The sequence below is a fragment of the Cervus elaphus genome, chromosome 15 (genome assembly GCF_910594005.1).
Source record: "Cervus elaphus chromosome 15, mCerEla1.1, whole genome shotgun sequence".
Classification (NCBI taxonomy): domain Eukaryota; kingdom Metazoa; phylum Chordata; class Mammalia; order Artiodactyla; family Cervidae; genus Cervus; species Cervus elaphus.
In genome coordinates this window covers 10,667,815-10,683,569 of record NC_057829.1, presented here as the reverse complement: position 1 = coordinate 10,683,569, position 15,755 = coordinate 10,667,815, and the positions used below count along the sequence as shown (strand labels likewise).

General features: G+C 52.6%; 1 long non-coding RNA gene across 2 annotated transcripts; it reads left to right on the top strand.

Annotated features, from left to right (window-relative positions):
- The first annotated feature begins 551 nt into the window (after nucleotides 1–551).
- LOC122709097 lies at nucleotides 552–14,986 on the top strand. Of its 2 annotated transcripts, none has more exons than XR_006345411.1 (4): nucleotides 552–986; nucleotides 1,870–1,934; nucleotides 9,399–9,547; nucleotides 11,905–14,986. It is a non-coding gene; the product is annotated as an uncharacterized LOC122709097 (long non-coding RNA). The 2 variants fall into 2 exon arrangements; XR_006345412.1 differs by having other exon boundaries at nucleotides 1,870–1,941.
- The last annotated feature ends 769 nt before the right edge of the window (nucleotides 14,987–15,755 follow it).

Sequence of the window (15,755 nt, the reverse complement as noted above, 5' to 3'; positions counted from 1 at the left end):
GTGCTGGGGCAATTTGACATGCAACTGGAAAACAAAGCTGGATCCCTAACTCAGAGAAACACCACCAAATCAATTACAGACACATTAAGAACCTACATTTGAAAGGGAAAACTTTACAAGTTTAAGGACAATTTTCAAGAAGGGAATATCTTTTTTATATACAGAAGTATAGTTGATTTGCAAGGCTGTGTTAGTTTCAGGGGTACAGCAAGCAATTCAGTTATTCAGTGACTCCGTCTGAACAGCTTCCTCAGACAAAATTCACTCCTTTTGGCAGGCCCCTGTGTAATGCCCACTACTCAGAGCAACCAACAGTTCTGAAACCTGTAGCAACACACGGTGATGCTCAGCGGATGTTTGCTGACTGAATAAATGACTGCAATCACACACTAAAAGCAAGCCTTGAGGCTGGAGGGGATGCCCAGTCCTGTGTTCAAACAGGAGGTCTTGATCCTAATTGGTGTGAGTGGGTGAAATCGGGCTTGGGAAGGGGAGACATCCATCACAAATCATTTTGTAAATAGGGGAATTCCCACTGGGTGTGTGAAGAGGATGTAAGCAGGTACATCCCAGAAACACATCACAGCAGATCCTTCAGCTGTGCCCTCACCCCTGCTCTTGGGGCGTCACACTGTCTCCCTCCCTGAAACATGCTGAATAGCTCACAGGCTTCCCGGAGGGGTGGTCACATGACCCCCCCCTGGCCAATCAGCATGTTCCATCCTCCTGGACGCCTGTGATTGGCTCAGGGCTGGACAAATGACTAATCAGGGCATAAGCTGGAATCCTGGGGAATGGAGGTTTATTTCCGTTAGGAACAGGGGATACCTGAGGCCAGCCTGTGGCAGTTGGAGGGATGTGACGTCAGCCTGTGGCAGTTGGAGGGCTTGTTCCACAAAGGCAGAGCTACTTGGGTGAGGATGACAGCAGTAAGCAGAGCTGAGAGGTGGGGAAAGACAATTCCTGCTGACGTCCCTGAGACCCAGGTACAGTCCAGCCAGAAGCTGTGCCCGTGGACTTAGTTATGATCATTCTCTCCTGCTTGTTTGTTAGCTTGTTTGAGCCCCTTTGGGTTCGATGTCCAGCTGGCTAGGTGGAGACCCTGGAAATGCCACGGTGTGGGTTTCATCTGGCCTCAGGGAAGAAATTCCACATAACATTACAAGACTCCAGTTTAATTTGGAGACTTGAATGGATATAAGCGGTATCTGTCGGGGCCAACTATTAATTCTAGGATTCCCCAAATTAGTCCTCACAGGGTTAGTCCTGTTAAGGTAGTAATCCATGTCCCTTTTTAGAGGACAAGATGGAGGCTCAGAGAAGGGAGGTAAGTGGGCTACAGCCAGGAAGTGTGCAGTCAGAAAGAAGCCCCAGATCCTGCTCCTTGAAATCTGGGAGGCCACACGGTGTGGCTTGTCCATTTGAAGGGGCTAAGACACCCAGCCCCACGCTGGCTTCCCAGGGGTCTGAGAATTGGTAACTGCCAAGTGGCTGTTTTGACAGTCACAAAAACAATTCACACTGAAGGAAGGAGGGCACCTTACTTCACCAGACCACACCCAACCCTCTGGTTTCCCCCAAGTCCTGCCCACCTTTCTCCTGCTTTGCTTGTCAAGCTCATGTGACCACATGGACAGTTCCTGGGTCACTGGCTCCCATCTGGAGCTGCTACAGGGGAGGCTCCCCCCTCATACTTGTGGATATCTTCTTCCTTTGGGCTTTGGGGGGCCCTGCTTCCCTCTTGCACATCAGAGGCCTTTTCCAGAATATATAGGGAACCTCACTCAGTTTGAACAGGATGCATCCATCACTGCCCTTTCCACGTCTCCCTTGAAACTCAGCTCCAGTACTCCTTTCTCCACATTGCAGCCTCCCGTGGTGCCACAGGAGAGACCCAGCGAACAATGAATTGACAGCTCAGCACAGGAAGGCAGGTGAGAGGTGAGATCTAACAGCTGGGAAGTTCTGTTTACAATGGCCCTTGCTCTTCATGCTGCAGAGGTTGTAGAAGACCCCATGGTCTGGAAGAAGCGCTTGGGCCAAAGAGCATCCACGGGCCTTTTGATGGCTGGACGATTCTGGCCATAGTGGGGTGGGGTGAGGTCCCTAAGGTTCTGAAGGCCCACTGTATGCAGGCTCAGGGTGCACAGAGAAGGCAGAGGCCTGCCCAGAGGTATTCACAGACCACATATACATAAGCCAGCCAGGCTGACAGGCCATAGCACCTAAGCTGCTTTCATGGGTGAAGGGTGTGGGGGCAGAGGCAAAGACCCAAGTCTGCTGGGAAACTGCTTCAAGACAGAGAATTTTCAACTGAGATTTGAAGGCTGTATCATTTAGTTATGTGTTTGACTGAAATGATAGAAATCCATATTGAGAGTGGCTTCAACTACCTAGGCAACTAATATTTAATGTTTCAAGAAACTGTGAGAGGTGGGAGAGTCAGAGCAGGTCTGGTGGCCCAACAGTTTCATCAGAATCCACCCACCTCTCTATTCCACCATCACCAGAATGTGGGTGTCATTGCCTCATGGCTGCAAAGTGGCTGCCTCCACTCCAGCCATCACTTCTGCAAATTTAACCCTCCATCAAAAGCAAGGGTCACCTTTTCCCCTGCATATCTCTTTTTAGAAAGGAAAATCTCTCATAGAAGCCCCTGTAGACTTCCTCTAGACTTCCATTGGCTAGAACTGGGTCATGAATCCTTATCCTGACCAATCGCTAGGTGGAAGCAGTTGTCATGACAGATTTGGACCAACCTTTATTCATCCACATTGAGCGTCCACTGGAAGAAAGTGAATTGGACTGGGCAAATCCTCTGGGTGAGCCGCCAAAGCCATCCTGCCACAAAGGGGAAATAACACGGGAGCTGAGGGATCAAAGGCATGGGAGCAGAGAGTAGGAGAGGAGCACAGGCAGAGGTGCCGGGATGAGCAGGGATCATTAGTGGCTAATTGCTGCAGGAACACAGTCTGGGTGGGGAAGGTGGCAGGACTTCATATGGTGTTTTCTGCCTGGAGATGGGCAGGCCTTGGGCCACGGGGAGCTGCTGAGAGGAGCTGAGCAAGAGAGTGAGCGCAGAAGCAGACAGAAATCACAATAAACAAGGCCCCCTGTGCTGAGGAGCTAAGCATCACTGTTCTGTGATGGTCAGAAATGTCACTGATAGACTCCAGAGAGCTCTGTTCAAAGCAGATGATTGTAACTGGTGAGAGAGTAAACGTGGCCCTAATGAATGCATTTGCTGGTGGCAGCTTTCTGTCTCTGAATACTAGAAAGCACACATGCAGCTGGTTCTTACACAGCTCTGCTGTGACACCTGCCACACCCACACCACTCCTCTCCCAGCTTCTGGGCCTCAGAGTCAGCACACCCCAGGATGCCTGGAACAGCCCAGCACTTTGTATCATAACTTACACGGGGGGCCCAGGGTGGGTTCCAGTTACAGAGGAGAGAACAGGGGCTGGATGTGGGTGAGGGACTCACTGGTGAGTTGCGGGGGTTGGATCCCAATCCATCATCCCCTTTATGGTCAGAGTGGGCAGCCTCCTGACACCAGCCAGGATGTTTGCTAAACAGATAGGCTCTGATGCGTGCTCACCCAGCACTGGACCTGGGGATTGGGGAATGGAGGGGAAGGACGGCTCTTCTCCACGTGATGCTCACCTTGCAGGGGACACACAGGTGACCCCACAGAAGTGTCCTTCCTTATGACCTGGGCCTCCTTGACCCATGGGGCCACAGGCCCTGGTGCACACATGGGCAGGTGTGGCTACGGCTGAGAGGACAGCACCCCTAGTTAAGGCCTCCCAATTCCCAGAGAGTCACATCTAGGAACTGAGGTCGAACAGCCAATTCTGACTTTAATGCGCAAATTGTTATCATCCAGGGGCCTGATTATTTTTTATTAAATTGTGTGCTCAGTCCCTCAGTTGTGTTCGGCCCCATGGACTATCTATAGCCTGCCAGGTTCCTCTGTCTGTGGAATTTTCCAGGCAAGAATACTGGAGTGGGTTGCCATTTCCTACTCCTACATCTTCCAGACCCAGGGATGGAGCCCACATCTCTTATGGCTCTTGCATTTGCAGGCAGGTTCTTTACCACTAGCACAACCCACTTGCAATCCCATAGTCAAGCCCTTTTCTCAGCATCTTTGTAACCTTCAGCCCCTCAGTTTTTATTTCTCTCTGGGACCAAGTTCTTAGCTTCAAACTGAGCCCCATTGTGGACGTAAGTACTGTCTTTTTCATGTCCCTTCTGTATCAGAGGCCACCCCAAACCCCCCCTCCCTCCCCTTATCAAGGCCTCCACACAGGCCAGCAGGGCTGTTTTCATGCAGCTCTGCAGACTTGTGAGCTAAGAATTTAGAATAAGGAGGAGAGGAGGGGCTGCCCCTCAGGGCAGGGCGGGCCGGCAGGTGGAGATGAGGCGCCTGTAGCACCTCAGCCAGCTGAAGTGTCAGCGGCAGGAGAGCAGCAGCCAAGGGCCGAGTGGGTGAGAATAAGTGAGTTAAGTGTGTTGATTCTGCCTCTGGATGGCGGGCCCTGGAGCAGGGCTTCAAGGGTGGAAGATAGAGGGTCTCCAATGCCTGGACCCCCACCTTCTAGAGATCAGGGTTGAGATGTGGCTTTGAAATCAGAACACTGGTTTCAAAGCTGGTTCCTACCACTTTGTAAGGTATTTAAAGCAAAACAAGCCTCTATTTTCTCATCTGTAAAATGGGAATACTGTCCCTCTTGGGGTGGGTGGGGGGGGGGTGAATGAGGCGACAGGCAGAGCACAGGGGCTGGGTGGGCTGGGAGTGCTCCCAGACTCGCTGCTGTGGCTGCAATGACCACTGTCTTCCTGGGCAGGGTCAGCAAGCTGTTCCCTAAAGGGCCCTGTTAGGCTTTGAGGGACCTGGGGTCTGCTTCAGCAATAGATCGTCCAGGCTCTCACCCCTGATCACTGAGACACAGGTTATCAGATATAATTGGCTCAGAACAGTGTTAGTTTTAGGCGCCCAGTATCATGATTTGATATGTGTACATGCTGTGAAATGATCACAAGAAGTTCAGTTACCATCCACCACCACTCACAGCTACACATTATTTTCTTGTGATGAGATCTCTTAAGACCTGCTCTCTTAGCAACTTTCACATACACAATGCAGTGTTGTTAACCAGTCACCTTACTGTACACACAGCCCCAGGGATTGTGTGTCTTACAGCTGGAAGTGTGTGCCTGTTGACCATCTTCACCCACTTCACCCGCCCCCTCAACACCAGCCTCTGGTTCCGCACACCCTGTTGTTTCTGAGTTTGATTTCTTTTTTCAATTCCACATACAAGTGAGACTGTATCTGTCTTCCTCTGTCTGACTTATTTCACAGAGCATAATGCCCCTTGTCCATCCATGTTGTTGCAAATGCTTTTTTATAGCTGAGTAAGATCCATTATATCTATGTATATATGATATATATCTGGGTAAGATCCATTGTAGATGTGTATATATGATATATATCTGAGTAAGATCCATTGTATATGTGTATATATGATATATATCTGAGTAAGATCCATCATATATGTGTATATATGATACATAGCACATTTCTTCACCCATTCCTCTGTTGATGGAAGTGTAGTTTGTGTCCATGTTATGGAACACAACTTTTGTTCCCAGTGCACAGTGAACCCAAACTGAGACCTAAAGTCTGAAGCAGAGGAAGGGTCTACATCTGCCAGAGAGAACTTGTAACAGGGCCCAGGAGGGTCACTGAGACCCTGCTGGGTGACCGCAGGGGGCCTCTGCCCTCTCTGTATAGAGGACCACGGTGTTCTCATCTGTAGAGAGAACTTGTAACAGGCCCGGGGGGGAGACGGAGAAGGGCCTCATCAGCAGCCCTGTCAGGACAGGGGAAGGGGGGAGGACGGCCGCTACAGCGACAGGGTCCCTCCCTCTGCTCCCCACACCTTCTGAGCACCAAGCGTACATGTCCTCTGTCCCCCCAGATCACTTGGCGATGATGCTTCAAAGGTCCCCCAGTCACAGGCCCCCCCATCAGATGTATCTTCCCTCCTCCTTGAAGCCCTGGGTACCATTGCTTTCTCATCTGGCTTATTTGGTCCCTTGTGGTCAGATGCCCGGGCTCCCCCCATCCACCAAGCTCCCATCTTAGGACTGTGTATGCAGCAGGTGCTCAATGCAGGTTTAGGGCTTTGGGGAAGGCTTATCGCTCTCCTGCACAAGGACGCTTCTCATGGAGGCAACTCCAGCCTTCCACACACAGGGCCAGCCTAGTGTGGGGCATAAATGGATCCCACTGCCGCGGATCTGCTGAAGGAAAAGGCAGCCTGGGGAGACTGTGACGCCCCACCTCCACCCCGTACCCTGCCTGGGGGCTGGTTTCTGGGGGTGAAGCTGTCCCTTGGGCATCCACAAGGAGGCCCCGGGGGACGAGGGCCATGCTGGGCAGTGACAGAGCATCCAGTCTGGACCCTGCCTCGGGGCAACTGCCCAGCCCACATTTGGTCTTAAGGGCCTTGAACAAGGGCCCAGGGGCAAATCTGGATTTTTAAAATGAATTCCAACATTTAAAAACTGGGAGATTTCAGACAAAGCCCCAGATTTCTAGCTTTGTGAGTTTTGACAAGAAATGAGAAGTCCTGGCCTCCTGGGGGACATTCCCAGGGGGTAAATGAGTGAGGCTGTTCTGAGGCTGAGTGGGGGCTTGTATCCCTAGCTCGCCACAGTTCCCACCTCCCACTACGCGTCTCCCGGGCCCAGGCTTTCCCCGGCCTGTTCCTGCCTGCCCCTGGAGATGTCTGGGTTTGCAGTCCTCCTCCTAGGCCATGGAGCTTTGCTGACATGAGGGCCACAGCTGTGTGGAGCTTGTCCTGACCCCCTGGCGGGTGGGATAAATGGGTTGAGTGCAGCCCTCACAGGAGCGGTTTGTCATCACATGTCCTCCAAAGGCATCCAGGAAGCGGAGGGGTGGGAGAGGCCAGGACCAGGAGCTCTGTAGAGTGTCCCCTGGGCGGTGTGTCTTCAGGCTCCAAAGCTGCCCCTAAACCCTGCCCTTCTCCTACCACACATGCATCGCTGCTCCCGGTCTTCCCACAAACACTGGCCATGAGGGGCCTGGTCCCCGGGTCAGCCCTGAGGGCCACAGTCTCTGGCCCAACTCCACCTCCGGCAGCTCCAATGGCTCAGCGTTGCTGTGAGATGGCCACTGCCAGACCCTTTACAGGAGAAACGGAGCCTCCAAGGGGACAAGGGATGCACCCAGGGTCACAGAGACTCTGAGCTTATGACCGAAGTCTACTGGGCCTCAGCTGGTCCCAGAGCACAGAGTATGTCCCCAGGAGACGTGCTGTCCTCAGGCCTTTACAACAGGAGGGCTCAGTGCAGAGTGGAGGAGTGAGTCACGGTGGGGCAGGTGCACGGGGCAGGCAGGCTCAGGGACAAGTCCCCAGAAGAGCAGAGTCTTGAAAGGGCCAGGGCATTAGTGCTGGTGAGGAGAGGAGAGGGTTCCTGGTGGAGGCTCAGCCATGTGAGGGCCTGGAGGTGGGCTACAGCATGAGAAGTAGGCTCCGCATGGAGGCAGGAGCAGCAGGAGAACCCCGGGAGCCCCTGGTCTCCACTCCTCCTGCCGTGACCCGGCCCTGACAGCTGTGCCTCCTCTCTCTCCATCTCACCTCTTCCAGCGAGACAGAAGAGACCCTTCCGGTGAGACCCTGAGCCATCTCCTCCTCCACATCCTGCATTTGCTTCCCATCCAGTCTGAGCTAAGACAGGACAGGTAGATTCTACTCCTGGAGCGGTGACTAGATTTCTCACTACTCAGGGGCACCATCATGACATGGCTCCCAAGTTAAAAAAAATTAAAATGGGAAAAAAAAAAAACAAACCCAGACTGTTAGTGGTCTGAATGAGCATGAGGTGAGAGTGGGTCCCTTTGCTTCCAATTGATGATGGAGCCATGGTCCTAGAGGGATGGAGAAGGGGCACTTGATGGACATGTGGCCTGTGTTTGGCCCCTTCATCTATTTGGTGTTTTATCCTCATCACATTTTTCTGAGCCCCTGTCTGCATCGGGCCCAGACCCTCACAGAGCTCACAGGCTGGAGAGGTAATCATAATGTGATCACAGTCCTGGGGGCCCCAGGTGAGGCCAGAAGAGCTGTAGAAAGGGTGGGGATCAAGAAGGGCTTCATGGAGGAGGTGATGTCTGAGCTGGGTCTCCAAGGATGAGGCCTCATTCACCTGGAGCCTGGCACAGAACAGGAACCAGATACATGATAAAAGAATGAGTGAATGAATGAATGAACATGCACCCCCCCTAACAGACTGAGGTAGGCAATAGCCCAGGCCAAGGCATGAAGCACAAGACACCCTGGGGGACAGATGGAAGGGGCAGCAGTATGAGGCTGCCTCACCCTTTACGGGCATCTTGCTGCCACTGTGGTCTGTGCTCTGGCCGACTGGGGAGACCTTGTCTGTCCTCTGTTCTGGGATCCGATTCTTCCTTCCAAGGAGAATATCCTGTCACCTCCTTGTGCCCGTATGTACCTGTTCCTGCCTCATGGGGAGTTGTGAAGAGGAGAGATGGATTGGTGTGCAAAGCAAGGCTGAAGGAGGGCAAGGATGATGGGGAACCCGTAGAGGTGGGACCATGACTGGGAGGCATGTTACGGCGGGGAAAGGGCTGTGCCTTGGGCCTCAAGCATCCAGCTGGGAGTGGCTCCCCCGCAAGAGGTGCTCCATGGTGAGAAGGCTGTCGTGGGGCCGGGGGTGAACTCTGTCTGGGACATGCTGACCCAGGGAAGTTCAGGCACCACTGGGACAGAAATGTCCAGGAGGAGCTGGAAGTAGGGGATAAAGGTGCAACTGAAGTCAGGGTGGGAGCCTGAGACCCAGAGGAGGGGCCCAGGGATGCAACAGAAGGGGCCTGAGGGCACCTGGATGTCCACTAACTGGGGTCCTCAGGGTGGAGATTGTTCTCACTTCACAGCCTGCTGGGGCCAAACACAGCTGGGCCCAGGGAGGCCACCCAGTAAACACCTGCTTACATGACCCAAATTCACACATTTCCACTTCAAATGACTGAACTAGAATCTACTAAGCCCTACAGATTGGTGGTCCAGAATTAGGATTATAAACAAAGGCAACATACAGACTGGAGAGAAAGCTAAGAAGCTGCAGAGAGTAACACTCTTGACATGCAGCCCACTGTGGCCCCCGGAGCCTTTCCACTGCCATTCTCTCAGCCTGGCACTCTCTGCCCCTGCGTCACTTGCTCTCTAAACACCTCCAAGAGTTTGCCTTTAAATGTCCTTCCTGTCTCCCTTTTTCTCCTTGGAACATCTTACCACCTGACTTTGCCTGTACATTACTTGTTTTCCTCTGTCTCCCTCCAGGCTGTGTGCTGTTGAGAATGGAAACTCGCCGCTTCACTCCGTCCGTGTGCTGGGTCTGGAGTCCACCCCCTACACAGTAGGGCCTCAGTGAACCTGCACTGCGTGTGTGGACGCCGAGGCCATGGACAAGAAGGTTCCAGGCGGTGATGGTGAGTTGTCGACTCACTGCTTGCTGAGTCTCTTATGTGCCCGGCACAGACCCGGGGGGCAGGCCCAGCGCTGACTTGGGGGACAGGCCTGGAGCTGAATGAGGCACACAGGGAGCACAGAGCCACTCAGGAGGACACGTGCTGTGGGGGACACACAGGCCAGGGGAGTCAGGAGTGCAGGGTGCGGAAGAGAGGACCGAGGGGGGAGTGGTGGGAGAGAGGGCAAGTCCTGCAGGCCCTGTGGGCCCTGTGAGGACCTTTCCACTGGGTGGGGGGAGGCACGGCTGGTGTGGAGCAGGGAGTTGGGTGCTGAATACTGTGCAGGAATGGAGCAGGTGAGCCCTGGCGAGGGTCTCACTGTGGAGGGTGCCCCTCCTCTGAGGAGGTGACACTAGAGCTGTACCCTCTACAGACCGTTTCTACCTTCTGTTAACTTGATGCTTTGCTTTTGCAAGCAAAAACACTCCGTGTTCTGCAGCACCTCAACTCAGCCTCTGCTCCCCATGTCACCCCTGCCCCTACGGGAGTCCTTCCAGGGCCCACTATTTTTTTGTGTGGTTTCTTTTTTTTTTTTTTTGCTGCATCACAGGGCTTGTGGGATCTTAGTTCCTGGACCAGGGATCGAACCCTGGCCCCTGACAGAGAAAATGCCTAGTCCTAACCCTTGGATGCCAGGGAATTCCCCCAGGGCCCACTTTTCACATACAAACCAACCTCCTCTTTAACTGGGCTCACACTCTGAACCACTGCCCACCTGCCCTGCTACCCAGGGTCAGACTGTAGGACACTTGGGATCCCCTAACCCCAGAGCCGATGAAGTTGCTCAGCCCAGCCAATCTTCAGCCTACTCATCCTGCCTGCCATTCCCTCTTCAGCAACGCGATGAAGGCTTCCTCTGTCCACAGCTCCAGCTCTTCCGCCTACTGACGTCCCCATGCTCCCTGAGTGGTGAAACCCCTCTTCCAGGACTGTGAGGAGAAACTTTCATTTCAGTGGCGGTTGTTTCCTGATCAGATAGCCTTACTGACCCTCAAAGTTTCTACTAAATATTCTATTTTACACCAGCCTATGAGACACTTTGCAGACATAGTAAACAAATGAAAAACAAGTGAACTATACACCTTTTTACAAAATCAGGTACAAAATATTAAGATGTATTAGAATTCCTTTTCCCATAAAATCACAGGCTCCATCAGGGTGGAGGGCATATAAAAATCACGTGGACAGGACCAAACTCCTATGAGGTCCTAACTACCCATCTCCCTAAGTTGAGAGCTCGGGCCCAGGCATGACCGAGAACCAGTCTCTGCCTTTGAGTGGAAATAGGTTGGTTTTTCAAAGCTGTTAACTTGTCAACTTAGCAGGAAAGCTGTTGGTTCCAAACTCATGTTTCTGGCAATAATCAAGTTACACCACACGTGAGATGGCCTGTTCCCCAAGTTATTTGTTTAGAATCCACAGATGGTAGCAGGGAAATGTCACTGTTTCAAAACAAGCTGCATCTCTGGGAGAGAGTGGGGGTAGTGATCCTGGAATGTATCACTCTTGAATTCTTTAGTCATTAGATTTCCAGAGAAGCCCCCAGAGGGGAGAGCGGGCTAGAGCTGAGCTGGGCTATCCCCCACAGACGTGAGGGGGGACACATCAGACAGCTGTGGTCCTGGGAGCAGCTTGACCCTGGGAGCCACAGGAAAGGTCCCCTCCAAGCCTGCTGTCCAGCCTCGGGTAAGGCTCAGCAGCTGTAACTCAGGGCCCATGGCTGAGGGGCAAAGGGAAGCTGCCCCCCTCACGCTGGGTCAGGGGGCAGACAGTCCAGGGCGGGTCTGGAGCCTCCTGTCCCTAATGCCCTTCAACCCAGAGGAGTTGCTTTGTCCACAGGGCAGAATGAGCTCAACCTCACAGCTGACGTTTCCAGATCAGGACAGAGGGAGAAGCAGAAAGGGCCTGCTTCACTCTCCTAGGACATATTCTAGAGTTTGTGCAAATCACTCCCATCCCCGCTGGAGGGAGAGCCTGGTCACACAAGCACCCTTGTTGCAGAGGAGGCAGGAACTCTGTAGTCCTGGGCGGCCAGTGTGCAGATAAAGGAGGGTGTCCAGTGCTCTGGGAGTGGACAAGGTACTGGGAGCCCTTGGATGCCTCAGCCCACCGCCTCTAATGCTCCCTCCCACCACCCGACCCATCTACCCTGAGCTCATATTGTATGAAATTGTCCATTAGACAGTGCATGAAGGAAATAATTCAGAAACCAGTTGAAAATCATGGGCAAGGGGATGCTTTTCCCGAGGTTTCCTGACAAGTTGCTGGCGGGGTTCCATCACTGACACTGAGGCTTTCTCCCCACCCCACCTCCACAGGGCCCTCTGGTCACCAGCAGCCTGAGACATCTTGGCCAGTGGAAGGAGACTGTGTCCTGCCCTACTCATGGATGCCCTGCTCTCTCTGGAACTGTGATGGACAAATAGAGTGACCAGAGGCAGCTGTAGCCCAGCCAGCCCCACCCCACACCTCACAGAAGAGGAGAGTCTGTGAGCACAATGTTCCGTCATCAGAGTCAACTACTGTCCAGCCCTGAGGTGGGGATGTCTGGAGATGGAGAGCACAGAGCACTGGTGTGGATGGTCCCGGAAGCAAGGGGGCTGGCCCAGGCCCCTCTCCCCAGCCTGGCTCCTGACCTCTGTCCTGTGTGTGCCTGACACTCCAGCTTCCTCCTGCCAGACTGCCTGCTCCCCGGTCCCTGTGGTCACACCCACACATCAGGACAATTCCCCCCACCAAAGGGGAGATCCTGACATCTGCATGAGAGTCAGGAGACTCAGCTGCACAGGGACCTGATCACACTGCACACAGGCTTTCACGGGACTCTGTCCTAGTTATGGGCATCTCAGTCATGATTAACACAGGCCCCAGGGACCAAAAGTTCCCCTCAGCCCTTCTGAAGATGTTGGGTAATGTCAGTGCAGGGAGGTCATACACACTTTCTGCATCTCGGCCCTGCAGCGCAGCAGTTGTTGCTGTTGGAAGTCACTGTCCTTATTTTCTTGGTTGTCTTTGCATTTAGTTGTTCTGATTTACTTCTAGTACCACGTGACTGCACGCTTCTTAGACTGGAAAATACACAGCCTCAATTCTGTTCAGGGAGGATGCAAAACTGGAGCATCAAGTTTATCAACAGGAATTGGAAGAACCAAAGAGCTGACAAGAACTCTCCCGCGCCCCCTCTCACATGGAGGACAGAAGAGTGGGGTAGGGAGACATGCCCAGGAGAGGCAGTCGGGTCTCTGCAGTTGCAGGTGAGAGCCGAGGGGGGCCCTGCAGCCAGGTGGGCCCTCTTCTGGTCGCCAGGCCGCTGCAGACCGTCCTCTGAGCTGGCCAGGGCTTTGGATACGATGCTTCTGAAGGCCGTGGAGGGGTGGGATACCCTCCTGATTCAAATCTTGTCAGAGGATTCGACCCCCCGACCACTGCCAGGGAGGGCGTCTTGACGTTTCTTCTTGGGTCATCCATGGACTTTCCCTGGGCTCCGTTTGTTACGCCGCCTCTTGCTGGGCAGACTGTTAAACACCTTCTTATTCTCAGGCAAGCCCTGCTCTTCCTGGCTGTGGCCAGAGGAAAGTGTCTGGGGACACACGCTCAGGCTGCCCAGCGTGGGAGGAGCTCCTGGTGTTGGACACATCCAGGGGCAGCTGCTTCCCTCTGGAACTCCAGTCCTGCTGCTGGTGTTGCTGGTGGAGGGAAGGCCTCAGGGCCACACGGGGGGCTGGGCTGGGGATGGCGGGCCTCTGCTCCAGGCCGGGTGGAGACCGGCAGGCTCTCTGATCTTCTGCCCTGACTCCTGGTCCTCCTGCAGTTGTACATTTTACTTACCTCTGGCCACAGCCATAAAGAGCAGGGTTCACTTGAAAATATGCAGGATTATAATAGTCTGCCCAGCAAGAGGCTGCGTAACAAACGGAGCCCTGGTTGAGCCATGTGGTATAAGTATGGACACCTCAGGCCTTAGGGAAGGCTTGTTATGGCTGCTGAGGTCCATGGGAGGGGAGAGCCTCGCAGTGATGGAGCAGCCGTCCACCTTGTGTTCCCCTGAGCTTACGGTGCAGTGCCTGCTGCCTGTTCCCTGAGTCACGGATCAGGTCCCACCTCGACACCAGTGTCCTCACCACTGTCACCCCCGGGGTCACAGGGCGGCACACAGAATGGCCTGAGCGGCTCCTTCTGGCCCAGGTTCACCCCTGGAGGCCTTGTCAGTCATTTAAGGTGCTTTTGTCACTGGGGTTGAGGACCATATTTTTTTAGCAAATTCCTTCTCTGATGACAGACACAGGGGAATGGGGTGTTGCCCTACGAGGATTCACAGCCACAGCTCTGAGAAGTCCTGTCCCCCAAAGGGCAGGGTCCCGGTCACCATGAGTAGAGAACTACTCCCAGACTCCACACATCCACCACAGGGCAGTCGGAGCCCTGTCCCCGAAAGAATTCTCAGGCAGTAAGTGCAGCTGCCATAGAAGTGTTGAGCTTCCCACTCTCATCACACTCATTGCTGAGGCCAAAGTCTGTAATTTTCACACACTACTTGGTGTCAAAGAGGAGGTTCCCTGGCTTCAGGTCACAGTGCAGGACGTGCCTCTGGAGGCCGAGCTGCAGGGCAGAGACCAGCTGTCTGAGTGGCCCTCGGGTGTCAGCCTCTGTCATGTCCCATGGTCCTCAAAATGGCTGCACATGTCCCGCTCACTGAGGCCCTTATCTCCAGGAAGAAGGTCTCCTCTGTGTCAGTCACCTCCAGGAGTTTGACGATGTTTTCATGGTCCAGAGCCTTCATACTATTCACTTCCCAGAAGAGTCCTGGAGGCTGGAGGACCTTTGCTGACTCTTCTTAATGACCTTTATGGCCAACTCTGTCCCAGTCAGAATGTACTGGGCTCACTTTGGCGAATCAACCTTTACCAATAATGTAAAGAATCGCAATTCTCAATAGAAGCCTTGTCCCCGAGACGGCTGTGAGGCCCAGCACCATGGTGATCTGCTGACTACACTGACTGCCAGCATTAACTAGCAATGCTAACTATGCTAACTATGCTAATTATATTCCTGCAGCAGGGAGTCCTCCAGGTTGGAGTGAAGGGCTCTGGATGGCAGCTCAAAATGTTAGGAATTCACATTTGGTAAAAGTAGATAGGCAGGCAATTAGAAAAGCTAGCCTCGGGACTTCTCTGGTAGTCCAGTGATTAACAATCTCTGGTGCTAATGCAAGAGGACTAGGTTGAAACTGGTCCAATCCCTGGTCAGGGAAGTAGATCCCACAAGCTACAACTAAGACCCAGTGCAGTCAAATTAAATAAAAAAAAAAAGCTAGTCCTATTTTAACTTTGGTTTGTAGCTCCACTTTTTGTTTTCTCTTTGACAAGATTAATAAAGTTTAAAAATTTGTCTGCTTTTGGACATGATCTAAAAAGATTTAATTTTGTAGCATCAGTACCTGAAAGGGGTGGAGTCAGAGCTGTATAGGAACAGTTTTTTTATGTTACTGAAATTAAACTGACTTAAACTGAACTAGAGTGTTGTAATTTTAGGATATTATTTGTAATCACAAGGTAATCACAAAGAAAATAGTTACAGAATATCCACAAAAGGAAACGAGAAGGGAATTAAAATGTTTCACTACAAAAAAATTAACAATGCAAAAGAAGGTGATCTTGCAGGACATGAGGGACAAAAAAGTCATAAGGCATACAGAAAAAGAGCCAGATGACAATTACTGATCACTCCTTCAGACTATTACCCCTTCAGTATCAGTAATTACATGTAAATGGATTAAACTCTCCACTTAAAAGACTGGCAAAAAGGATAAAAATATACGATACAACTATTCGCTATCTATAAGAGACTAACTTTAGATCCAAAGGGAGAAAAAAAGTTGAACATGAAAGGATAGAAAAAGATGTGCTGTGCTGTCACTTCAGTCATGACCCTTTGTGACCCTGTGGAGGGTAGACTGGCAGGCTCCTCTGTCCGTGTGATTCTCCAGGCAAGACTGCTGGAGTGGGTTGCCATGCCCTCCTCCAGGAGAGCTTGCTGACCCAGGGATCGAACCTACATCGCTTATGTTTCCTGCTTTTGCAGGTGGGTTCTTTACCACTAGGGCTTCCCTGGTGGCTCAGGTGGTAAAGCATCTGCCTGCAATGCGGGAGACCCGAGTTCAATCCCTGGG